This window comes from Lissotriton vulgaris, chromosome 8, assembly GCF_964263255.1.
Source record: "Lissotriton vulgaris chromosome 8, aLisVul1.2, whole genome shotgun sequence".
NCBI classification, from domain to species: Eukaryota; Metazoa; Chordata; class Amphibia; order Caudata; family Salamandridae; genus Lissotriton; species Lissotriton vulgaris.
The window spans coordinates 1,261,289,089-1,261,301,311 of record NC_141696.1 but is presented as its reverse complement, the minus strand read 5'-3'; positions in this window follow the sequence as shown (position 1 = coordinate 1,261,301,311).

The window sequence follows — 12,223 nt, the reverse complement described above, 5'->3', positions numbered from 1 at the left end:
ATTGGAATTGACATTTTGAAAGGTATGACTTTGCATTTGGATGATGGTTACTATCAATTTGGTACTAGACAGTACATTTCGACCAGACCCGTACGGGTTGGCCGTTTACGCATGCCACCTATTAAGATCCCTTTAGCTACGAAAGTGATTTCTCAGAAACAATATCGCATCCCAGGTGGTCATGAAGAAATTACAGCTACGATTCAGGATTTGGTTGACGCGGGAGTCATTACTCCGGTCACATCTGCTTGGAATAATCCTGTTTGGCCCGTGCGCAAAAGTGACAACTCTTGGCGCATGACTGTTGATTATCGAGAATTGAATAAACATACACCTAAATTGACTGTTGCAGTGCCTGACATTGTTACACTGATTGAGAGAATTCAAAAGCATCCAGGTACGTGGTATGCTTCTATTGATATTGCTAATGCATTCTTTTCAATTCCGATTGCCCCCGAATGCCAGGAACAATTCAGTTTTACATGGAATGGACGTCAAATGACGTTCCGGAGTCTTCCTCAAGGCTATGTACATAGTCCTACGATCTGTCACCGGCTGGTGGCGGAACATTTGTCTGAAGTGCCCACGATTCCACAAGTTCAGATTTGTCATTATATTGACGACATTTTGATTCAAGGTGAAACGCAAGACCAGGTACAGTCTCATTTAGATCAGATCATTGACTGTTTGCGAGCAAAAGGTTGGGAAATTAATCCTGACAAATTACAAACTCCATCCCAAGCTGTAAAATTTCTAGGAATTAATTGGCATGAGGGTCACAGAGAGGTGATTCCACAGGTTAAACGAAAAATACTTGATTTTGCTGTTCCCAGAAATAGGAAAGAGGCGCAATCCTTTATCGGATTGTTTGGATTTTGGCGCCAGCATATTCCCCATTTGAGTCAGATCTTGGCTCCATTGTATCGAGTCACTCGTAAAAAGAATGCGTTTGAATGGGGCGAACCTCAACAGACTGCTTTTAATTTGGCTAAAGAAGCTATTCAGTATGCTTTGGATTTGTGGCCTGTGAGTGACGGTGATGTGGATTTGAATGTGTCCGTGGAAGGTCTGTATGCCAATTGGAGTTTGTGGCAAAAGCAGGGCAGACAAAAAGTGCCATTAGGTTTTTGGACCAAAAAGTTACCAGAGGCTGGTGAGCGTTACTCACCTTTTGAAAAACAGTTGCTTGCTTGTTACTGGGCTCTGGTGGATACCGAGCAATTGACTTTAGGCCATGCTGTGATTTTGAGGCCTGAAATTCCCATCATGCAGTGGGTTTTGAGTTCACCGAAGTCCCATCGAATTGGACATGCTCAGGAGGCTAGTGTGATTAAATGGAAATGGTACATTCAGGACAGGGCACGTGTGGGTCCGAAAGGTGTGGCGGTTTTACATGAGCGAGTGGCGCAGGCGCCCTCCAATGAGGCTGAAAGTGAGTGTTCGGTTCCCGTAGTGCAGGAGTCTCCCGTGAAGTGGGGTAAATCATTTGATGATCTGTCCACGGAGGATAGAAAACATGTGTGGTTTACGGATGGTTCTGCGAAGTTCATTGGTGACAAGAGACATTGGAAGGCTGTCTCCTATAACCCGATTACACAGAAATTATTAAGCACAACTTGAGACGGTAAGAGTAGTCAATATGCTGAACTCTATGCGGTTTACCAAGTTTTGAAACAGGAGTTACCAGGTACATGTCATATTTTCACTGATTCTTGGTCCACTGCAAATGGACTAGCGGTGTGGCTGCCGACATGGCACTCGCATAATTGGGAATTGCATTCTAAAGAGTTGTGGGGTAAAGAGTTGTGGCAAGATATTTGGGAACTGCTTCCGCAGAGTACTGTAACAATCTTTCACGTGGATGCTCATACTCCAATCGACTCCCTTGACAAATTTTTCCATAACATTGCAGATGAACAGTCTAAAATTTCTGAGGCAGTGGTTGACATGCAAGATTCTGATTTGGCGGGATTGGCGAAATGGGCCCATCAGAAAGCAGGACATTTTGGAGAGAAAGCCACTAACAGGTGGGCTGCTGATAGAGGAATTCATATTCCCTTTTCTTTAATTAAAGATGCCATTCTACATTGTCCCATTTGCCAGCATTCTAGAAAGAAAGAGGTGCCTCAAATTGTTTGAGGCCACTTACATCGAGGTAAATTGCCCGCCCAAATTTGGCAGATTGATTATATTGGTCCGCTCCCCATGAGCAGAAATTGTCAATACATTTGTACAGTGGTTGATACTTATAGTGGCCTTTTGGTCGCTTTCCCTTGCAAGAATGCTACCCAAGTGAATACAATTAAAACCCTGGAGCTAATTATTCTGTACTATGGTGTCCCATTCCAAATTCAATCAGACAATGCATCCCACTTTCGTGGAAGATTGGTGCAGGAATTCTGTATAGAGAATAATATAGATTGGGTGTTTCATATTCCATATTATCCACAAGCTTCAGGACTGATTGAGAGAATGAATGGCTTGTTGAAAGAACAGTTGCGCAAGTTGACTGATGACCGTTACAGCCAGTGGAGAGATGTCCTACTTCAAGCCTTACTGATTTTAAATAATCGTCCTTTGTTACATGCTGAATCTCCTTTGATGCGTTTGTTTCCTCCACATGTTGATGCGAAACCTAATTCTGTTGCGACCACTGTCACATATTGGGAAATTACCCCCGGTGCTTTGGCTCCATGTAGAGCAACCCCAGGTTCCGCAGGCCTCGACCTGCATGCATTAAATGATGCACACTTCCCAGGAAAAGATCGAATCATTGTTGAAACTGGCATTGGTGTCTCTATACCTGCCGGTAGTTTTGGATTAATTGCCCCTAGATCTGGCCTGGCCCTGAAAGGTGTACAAGTACTCGGAGGAGTGATTGACAGTGATTATCAGGGAGAGATTAAGGTTCTCTTGCTTAATAGCAGTGAGACTGATTTACTGATCAAAAAGTCTGACCGTGTTGCTCAGTTACTGATTATGCCTGTCTTCAGTGGTGAGATCAAAAAAGGCTCTGCCCCAACGTTGCTAACTGTGCGAGGACAAAAAGGCTTCGGATCGTCTGATCTTCCTGGAGCTAAAATATGGGTGCAATCGCCTAAAAATCCTCCTGAACAGGCTGATATTATTGCGACCGGTCATGACAACACCGTTTTGGTGATGAAGCCAGGGAAAGATGGCTGGGAAGCTGTCCCAGCTGATAAATGTTACTTACGAGAATGATTAAGGCCTGTGTTTGTATTCTTTCAGATCATTCTTTGGACTGCTGCTGCAGGATGTGTCGGCGTTGGACTCCTTTTGGCTTGCTACGCCGGGAGAGGAGAGGATCCACCGACGCCGAGTGATGGGATAATAAGAGCCGCGCGGTCTGCGTGGCAGAAATCTTCTAATTTTTGGATCACACTCGCGAAGCGGGTGACGAACTCTCCGCATTTTTGCCTTACCCCCATGAAGTCCGTCACTGACATTTTAGCGACCTGTTTGGTTGCTGTCCCTGCATCTACTGAAACTTTGCACCATGTGTTTAATGTATCCAATGCCCGACCTAATGTTATTCTGGGCGATTTTGCGGCCCATGAATTTTGTCCCTCATGTACTCTTCTTCCAGACCTGGATGTCCCTATTAATTCCAGAATTACTACTTTTAATATTACCCCTGGTGATCTTTGTTTTATGATGACCTGCAACCCTAAGGCCATCTCTGAGTGTCTGCGGTTGAAACTCCAAGCCGCTACTACTTTTTCATTTCATCAACGTTTGCTATGTTCGAAGAGACTTCCTAATTCATGCCTTTCAGTGAAAAACAATATGACCTGTAAAAGTTTAGTTGTAGCCACTAGCCATTATCGTTCAATGTTGTTACCAGCTGGATGGCTCTTTTCCTGTGGGAATTCATCTTGGCCCTATATTCCTGCGAATATTTCTGGTGGCCCATGTGCCATCACTAGATTAAGTTTGCTAATGTTTTCTTCACATCCTCCTTCCCATTCTCGTATTGTTCGAGACTCTATGTCATTACATGAAGACTGTGATTCCTCTGTTCATCTTTTTTCAAGATCAGAATATCTTGGTTTAGCTTTTTCTATTATTGGTGTTCCGGCATTGGCCGTTTATAATGCCAAAACAATCGGCAAAATGGCCTGCTGGATGGTCAAATCGATCAACCAAACGTCTACTGTTTTATCAGATTTATTATTAGATTCCCAAGGTGAACGTAGAGCTATTTTGCAAAACCGTGCAGCAATCGATTATTTGTTGTTAAAACATGGGCACGAATGCTCTGAATTTGAAGGTCTATGCTGTTTTAATTTATCTGACCATTCTAAAGATATCCAATCCCATATTAATAAACTCCACGACTTGACTGCAGAAATTAGAGAACATATAGATCAGGGTTTCTTTGACTGGCTTTTTAACTGGCTCCCTGACATGCATTTTTTACGACAAATTTTGGGAGGGGTTATTGTTGCTGTTTGTATCCTTATAGCAATTTGTTGCTTTATTCAGTGTATCCCTTCCCTACTACAATTTTTTAGACTTACTAAGGCTCGTAGATCAGTTAGTTTTGTTTCATATTATTCGTCTACTGACGTTAGTTCCATTTAGTTTGTGGTTAATAGACTGGAGTCAAGGGGTGTAATGTTATGGCTGTCTTTTTGCTAGCTCTCTGGAGAAGGAGAATGATGGAGAGTGACTCCAGCCTATCACCCCCATAGCATAGGGATTAGGCCGATAGACAGGGATCCTGTCATATATATATAAAGGCATTTGCGTGTTACTTCCCTTAGAGTAAGGCTTATGAATTTAAGTGAGGGGTTAGATATATAAGTATTAGTCATGATTCACTCATTTGCTAACATGCCGATCTGTTTTTCATGGAGCTATGCATATTATGGGCTCCGTAGGCCTTAAACGAGACAGACTCCATTTTGCTTTCTGCCCGGTAGCTCGAGAAGGCTTTCTAGGTCAAGAGTAATGTTTTAGTTTCAAGCTGTTGTTCGCTTGGAGAGAACCGGTTCAGGCCGACCCTTATCGAAGGAATGTATTTTTCTCCACTCCGAAGACACAACTTCAGGCTGGCCAGCTGGGAAAGTGTCCTTGGTACGGGGAGGTACAAGAATTTGGTGGGCGGCAGGTTACTGGCCGTGAATTTCCATGAAGGAACGGGCTTTGATATTAGCGAAGGTGTTAGTCTTTTTGTGAGTTAGTCCGTAGGCGGCATCTAGCCGTTAGCATCTCTGCCATTATTCATTTTCATGGTGGACAAGTCGCCATCTTTGAAGTCGGAGAAAGATTTAAGACCGAAACTCTCTGAGATAGACTGAACGAGAAGTGGCGCGGAGCGCACTAATACAGAGAGAGAGAGACGGTAGTTAATAAACAGCAAGGTTCCGAGGTCCTGAGGGAGAGCAGACGAGGTTGAGCCTAGCGGTGCAGACGTGTACTTGTGACGGCTGAGGGTGACTGCAAGGCGAGCCAGGACCCAGAGACGAGACAGGAGCCTAGATGACTGCCGAGTCCAGATTTCCCATTAACCAGGTGATGTCCGACCAATTCCTGTAGTATGTGCACTCTAACCTTTATCTTTTATTCCCTTTGCAAATGTAATGCTACATAGTAATGTGATTTATGTCTATTGTTAATAAATATCCTAATTCATATAGAATTATCGTGTACCTGGTGCTTATGTTCAATCTTGGTAAACGACATTCCTAGTCGAGCGCTATTTAGGTGAACGGATGAGAAATCCCGATCAGGCAAATGGTAATCGAATAAAGAGGGAGTGAGTGGACCTTTGATGCCAAGAGCAAGAAGTACACTATACAATCTGGACCCATATTCAAAGTTATTATTTTAGTTTTGTCCCAAGTAGATTGCCGAAATATCATCCCAATAATGGTTCATAGGAATGTGGTCGTCGTTGATATGCGGCGTTAATGAGAGCGTCGGGGAGGATACCGACGTGTAAATCCACCAGATTGTGGCTTGAATAAGTGAGAACGTCAGGAAGGACACTGACGCGTAGTTTCGCAGGATCGCGAACAATTTGGAAAAGGGAGCATTGGGTTCTGCAGGCCCGTGTGTAGACACACCGGATTGTGTGTCAGATCTGCCCTAGGGTAGAACGGTCTGGGTCGGGGTGACCGCGAGGCCAACTGATGTGAATAAGATATTGTAGAAAATCCGTATATGTATATTGTCATTCCCCATTCTTAGGTGCAACCTGTATATTTATCTGTATATCTACTCATTGTGAATACGATCTAAGAAGGGAAGGTGAGTACGTTTTGGCTGGGTCACAGGGGCCCCTGGGGGCTGATCCCATCTAAACAGAAAATCCAGCCATTACAGATGCTGAGGTCAATAATGCACAGATTTATTTCTCTGAGTTCTTTTTGCCATTTTCAATTATACGATTCAGAAAAGGGGGTGGTGATGGACAGAGTATCTGAATTAAACAGAACACTCATACCCAGTCAACAGATCAGGGCTTGATCCATCACCGTTTTTTAGCTCACTGCAACATCCCAGCTCAGAACCTGGCTACATGCAAATTAGTCTGTCCCTGGCCCAGTGCATCATGGGAACAGGGCAGACCAAACTACCAAGCCAATTCTTATACTGGGAAGGAAACAAGCTTCCGGGGACCGGTTTCTGGCATTACAGCCGTCTTCGGCCCGGCTTGCTTGAATCCTGATGGTGCAATGAGCAAGGGACTCACATCTGAGTATACCCTTCAACGCTTATTGTGGACAAAACGATTCAGAAAAGGGAGTGGTGATGGACAGAGTATATGAATTAAACAGAACACTCATACCCAGTCAACAGATCAGGGCTTGATCCATCACCGTTTTTTAGCTCACTGCACCATCCCAGCTCAGAACCTGGCTACATGCAAATTAGTCTGTCCCTGGCCCAGTGCATCATGGGAACAGGGCAGACCAAACTACCAAGCCAATTCTTATAGTGGGAAGGAAACAAGCTTCCGGCGACCGGTTTCTGGCATTACAGCCGTCTTCGGCTCGGCTTACTTGAATCCTGATGGTGCAATGAGCAAGGGACTCGCATCTGAGTATACCCTTCCACGCTTATGGTGGACAAAACGATTCAGAAAAGGGGGTGGTGATGGACAGAGTATCTGAATTAAACAGAACACTCATACCCAGTCAACAGATCAGGGCTTGATCCATCACCGTTTTTTAGCTCACTGCACCATCCCAGCTCAGAACCTGTCTACATGCAAATTAGTCTGTCCCTGGCCCAGTGCATCATGGGAACAGGGCAGACCAAACTACCAAGCCAATTCTTATACTGGGAAAAAACGGTGATGGATCAAGCCCTGATCTGTTGACTGGGTACGAGTGTTCTGCTTAATTCAGATACTCTGTCCATCACCACCCCCTTTTCTGAATCGTTTTGTCCACCATAAGCGTGGAAGGGTATGCTCAGACATGAGTCCCTTGCTCACTGCACCATCAGGATTCAAGCAAGCCGGGCCGAAGACGGCTGTAATGCCAGAAACCAGTCCCCGGAAGCTTGTTTCCTTTCCAGTACAAGAATTGGCTTGGTAGTTTGGGCTGCCCTGTTCCCATGATGCACTGGGCCAGGGACAGACTAATTTGCATGTAGCCAGGTTCTGAGCTGGGATGGTGCAGTGAGCTAAAAAACAGTGATGGATCAAGCCCTGATCTGTTGACTGGGTACGAGTGTTCTGCTTAATTCAGATACTCTGTCCATCACCACCCCCTTTTCTGAATCGTTTTGTCCACCATAAGCGTGGAAGGGTATGCTCAGACATGAGTCCCTTGCTCACTGCACCATCAGGATTCAAGCAAGCCGGGCCGAAGACGGCTGTAATGCCAGAAACCGGTCCCCGGTAGCTTGTTTCATTTCCAGTACAAGAATTGGCTTGGTAGTTTGGTCTGCCCTGTTCCCATGATGCACTGGGCCAGGGACAGACTAATTTGCATGTAGCCAGGTTCTGAACTGGGATGGTGCAGTGAGCTAAAAAACGGTGATGGATCAAGCCCTGATCTGTTGACTCGGTACGAGTGTTCTGCTTAATTCAGATACTCTGTCCATCACCACCCCCTTTTCTGAATCATTTTCAATTATACAGCAGGTGTCAGCAATGATGTCTGTTGTTCCCTGGTCTTTCCTGAACCCAATCTGCACGCCCAGGAATACTCATTCCTTGTTAGTTATATTCCACACTGAAAAAACTGAGCTTTATCTTGCTGGAATGTTAAATTAGGGCAGTTGTACGGGAGTTTGCACCTTCTGTGAAGTCTCTCTTCTTTGTTTCTGAAATGTTAGCTACTCCTTCCAAGCTGTTGGCCATTGTGTTGTTTCCCATATCTGTCAGCACAGTTCGAACAGAAAGAGCCCTGGAAGACTCTTCTTCTGTGGCTTTCAATATTTCTTTTGCTAAGCTATCCTTTCTTATAGATTTCCCACTTGGCAGTTACCTAAGGGCTGATCTGACTTCTTCCATTATTTAAGGTTCCAGTATGGAGCTAATGTCCTCTGGCCCAGATCTCTGTACTGGGGCGAATGTTTTGCCATAGTGCAACATTCCGTCCATCAATTGTTGTTTTTGCATTTGTCACTCCGAGTGGGACAGGTATGCTCAGACCTGAGTCCCGTGCTCTCCATGCCACTGGAATGAAACTATCCTGGCTGATGATGGCTGATAGCCAGAAACCGGTCCTAGGATGCTTGATTCCAGTCCAGGGAAGGCATGGCTTGGCAGTTCGGGCTGGACTGTTCCCATGAGGCACAGGGTCAAGACTGATTTGCATATGGCCATGCCTGAACTGGGGTGGTGTGGTGAGCAAAATAACGATGGATTAAACCCAGATCTGTGACTGGGGGTGAATGTTTTGCTATTGTGCAACATTCCGTCCATCAATTGTTGTTTTTGCATTTGTCACCCTGAGTGGGACTGGTATGCTCAGACGTGAGTCCCGTGCTCTCCATGCCACTGGAATCAAGCTATCCTGGCTGAGGAAGGCTGATCGCCAGAAACCAGTCCTAGGATGCTTGATTCCGGTCCAGGGAAGACTTGGATTGGCAGTTCGGGCTGGACAGTTCCCATGAGGCACAGGGTCAAGACTGATTTGCATATGGCCATGTCTGAACTGGGGTGGTGTGGTGAGCAAAATAACAATGGATTAAACCTAGATCGGTGACTGGGGTGAATGCTTTGCCCTTATTCAACATTCCGTCCTTCAATTGTTGTGTTTGCATTTGTCACCCCAAGTGGGACGGGTATACTCAGAAGTGAGTCCCGTGCGCTCCATGCCACTGGAATCAAGCTATCCTGGCTGATGAAGGCTGATAGCCAGAAACCGGTCCTAGGATGCTTGATTCCGGTCCAGGAAAGACTTGCTTGGAAGTTCGGGCTGGACTGTTCCCATGAGGCACAGGGTCAAGACTGATTTGCATATGGCCGTGTCTGAACTGGGGTGGTGTGGTGAGCAAAATAATGATGGATTAAACCCAGATCTGTGACTGGGGGTGAATGTTTTGCCATTGTGCAACATTCCATCCATCAATTGTTGCTTTTGCATTTGTCACCCCGAGTGGGATGGGTATGCTCAGACGTGAGTCCCGTGCTCTCCATACCTCTGGAATCAGGCTATCCTGGCTGATGAAGGCTGATAGCCAGAAACCGGTCTTAGGATGCTTGATTCCCGTCCATGGAAGATATGGCTTGGCAGTTCAGGCTGGACTGTTCCCATGAGGCACAGGGTCAAGACTGATTTGCATATGGCCTTGTCTGAACTGAGGTGGTGTGGTGAGCAAAATAACGATGGATTAAACCCAGATCTGTGACTGGGGGTGAATTCTTTGCCATTGTGCAACATTCCGTCCATCAATTGTTGTTTTTGATAGAAAATTAGAAACTCAGATCAGAGCCACCGGTGAGCCTTTACTGGCCTAGTCGCCCCCATGCTCCTCCTGCTGCTGCCACCTGGTTTTCTGTTTTCTTGCCTGTTTGCTGCCAGGGCGACCCAGCCGCTGCTGAGCCGCCTGCCTGCACCAGCCTTTCCCGCCGCTGGCTCCCTGCGGCCCCGCCCCCCGCCAGCCCATTGGCCGCCCCGCTCCCGCCACCCAGCTGACCCTCCCTCTCGGCTACCTTCTTATGTCGCCCACACGCACGCGCAGCGGGCGCGCCGTTTGTGCGCCGAAGGCGCGCCAAAGGCAAGCCCGCATGCGCCTGGACCGCACCCAGCGCCGGAACCCCTGGCCCCAGCAGACGCCAGCCCACCCGCCAGGCTTACGACACCGCCAACCTCAAAGCACTCAACATCGGCCGAATCCTTCAGCTGTCATTCCTGCAACTTCTCCTGCATCGGACCTGTACCACACCCGCCAAGCTGAGCACCAGCCACCTGAAGTGCATCCTGCTCAACACCCGCTCCGTCCACAGGCACGCCGTGGAACTCTGGAACCTGCTCGACACAACATCACCAGACGTCGCCTTCCTCACGGAAACCTGGATGAACGCCTCCTCAGCGCCCGACGTCGCCATCGCCATCCTGGACGGCTACAAGATCACCCGGAGGGACCGCATCAACCAGACAGGAGGAGGCATCGCCATCGTCCACAAGAACACCATCCGCATCACGACCAACTCCGACGACACCCTCACTGCCGCCGAACATCTTCACTTCCAGATACACACCGGCCCCAAGACCACACTCAGAGGTACCCTCATCTACAGACCCCCATTACCTCGCACACAATTCAGCGAAGACATCGCAGACTTCATCAGCCCGCACGCCCTCCCCTCCGCTGACTACATCCTCCTAGGGGACCTCAACTTCCACCTGGAGAACAACAATGACAGCAACACCACCACCCTGCTGGACAACCTCGTCAACCTCGGACTCAAGCAGCTGGTGAACACCCCCACCCACTACGCCGGACACACGCTTGACCCTGTCTTCTCCTCCACCAAGGACATCCCCTTCAGCCACTCCACCGGACTCCACTGGACTGACCACAGCTGCGTCCACTTCAGCTTCAGAAGGACCATGACTCACCATCACCCACAGCCGGTTCCCCGCAGGAGCTGGAACAAGATCACCTCCGACCAGCTCTCCACATCCCTGAACCAGAATCCGCCCGCCAGCTCAACGGACCCCAACCAAGCAGCCATCAACCTCACACAGTGGATCACCACATGCGCTGACGACCTCGCACCCCTGAAAAACCATCCCAACAGGCCCGGCAGCAAGAAGGCTTCCTGGTTCAACGACGATCTCAAGAACTCCAAGAAGAACTGCCGCACCCTTGAGAAAGCCTGGCGGAAAGACCCGACCACAGACAACATGACTGCCCTCAAGCACGCCACCCAAAAACACCACCAGCTGATCCACACCACCAAGAAGACAGCATTCAAGGAACGACTCGACAACAACTCACACAACAGCAAGGAACTCTTCAGCATCATCTAAGAGCTCTCCAACCCCAGCGCCGGAACCAACGCCATCATCCCCTCGCAAGAACTCTGCGACTCACTCGCCTCGTTCTTCCACAGCAAGATCGCTGACATACACAACAGCTTCGGCACACAGCCCATGCACCCAACCACCGAACCGACACACCCCACCACCACCCTCCGAGTCTGTACCCCGGTCAGGACCGAAAATACCGTCCGCACGATGAACACCATCCACTCCAGATCATCAACCGACCCATGCCCCCACCACGTCTTCAACAAGGCCGCCTCCGTCATCGCACCCCAACTCTGAGACGTCATCAACTGCTCCTTCAACACCGCCACCTTCCCGGAGAGCTGGAAGCATGCCGAACTCAGCGCCCTCCTGAAGAAACCATCAGCAGACCCCACCGACCTCAAGAACTACCACCCCATCTCGCTCCTCCCTTATCCTGCCAAAGTCATCGAGAAGACCGTCAACAGACAGCTTGCCGCCTTCCTCGAAACGAACAGATCCCTCGACCCCTCGCAGTCCGGCTTCCGAGCCAACCACAGCACTGAGACTGCCCTCATCGCTGCCACTGACGACATCCGAGCCCTGCTCGACAACGAGGAAACAGCGGCCCTCATCCTCCTGGACCTCTCGGCGGCGTTCGACACTGTCTGCCACCGCACCCTAGTGCAGCGCCTCAGCAACGTCGGAATCCAAGAGAAGGCTCTGGAGTGGATCATCTCGTTCCTCGCCGGAAGAAACCAGAGAGTCCGCCTCCCCCC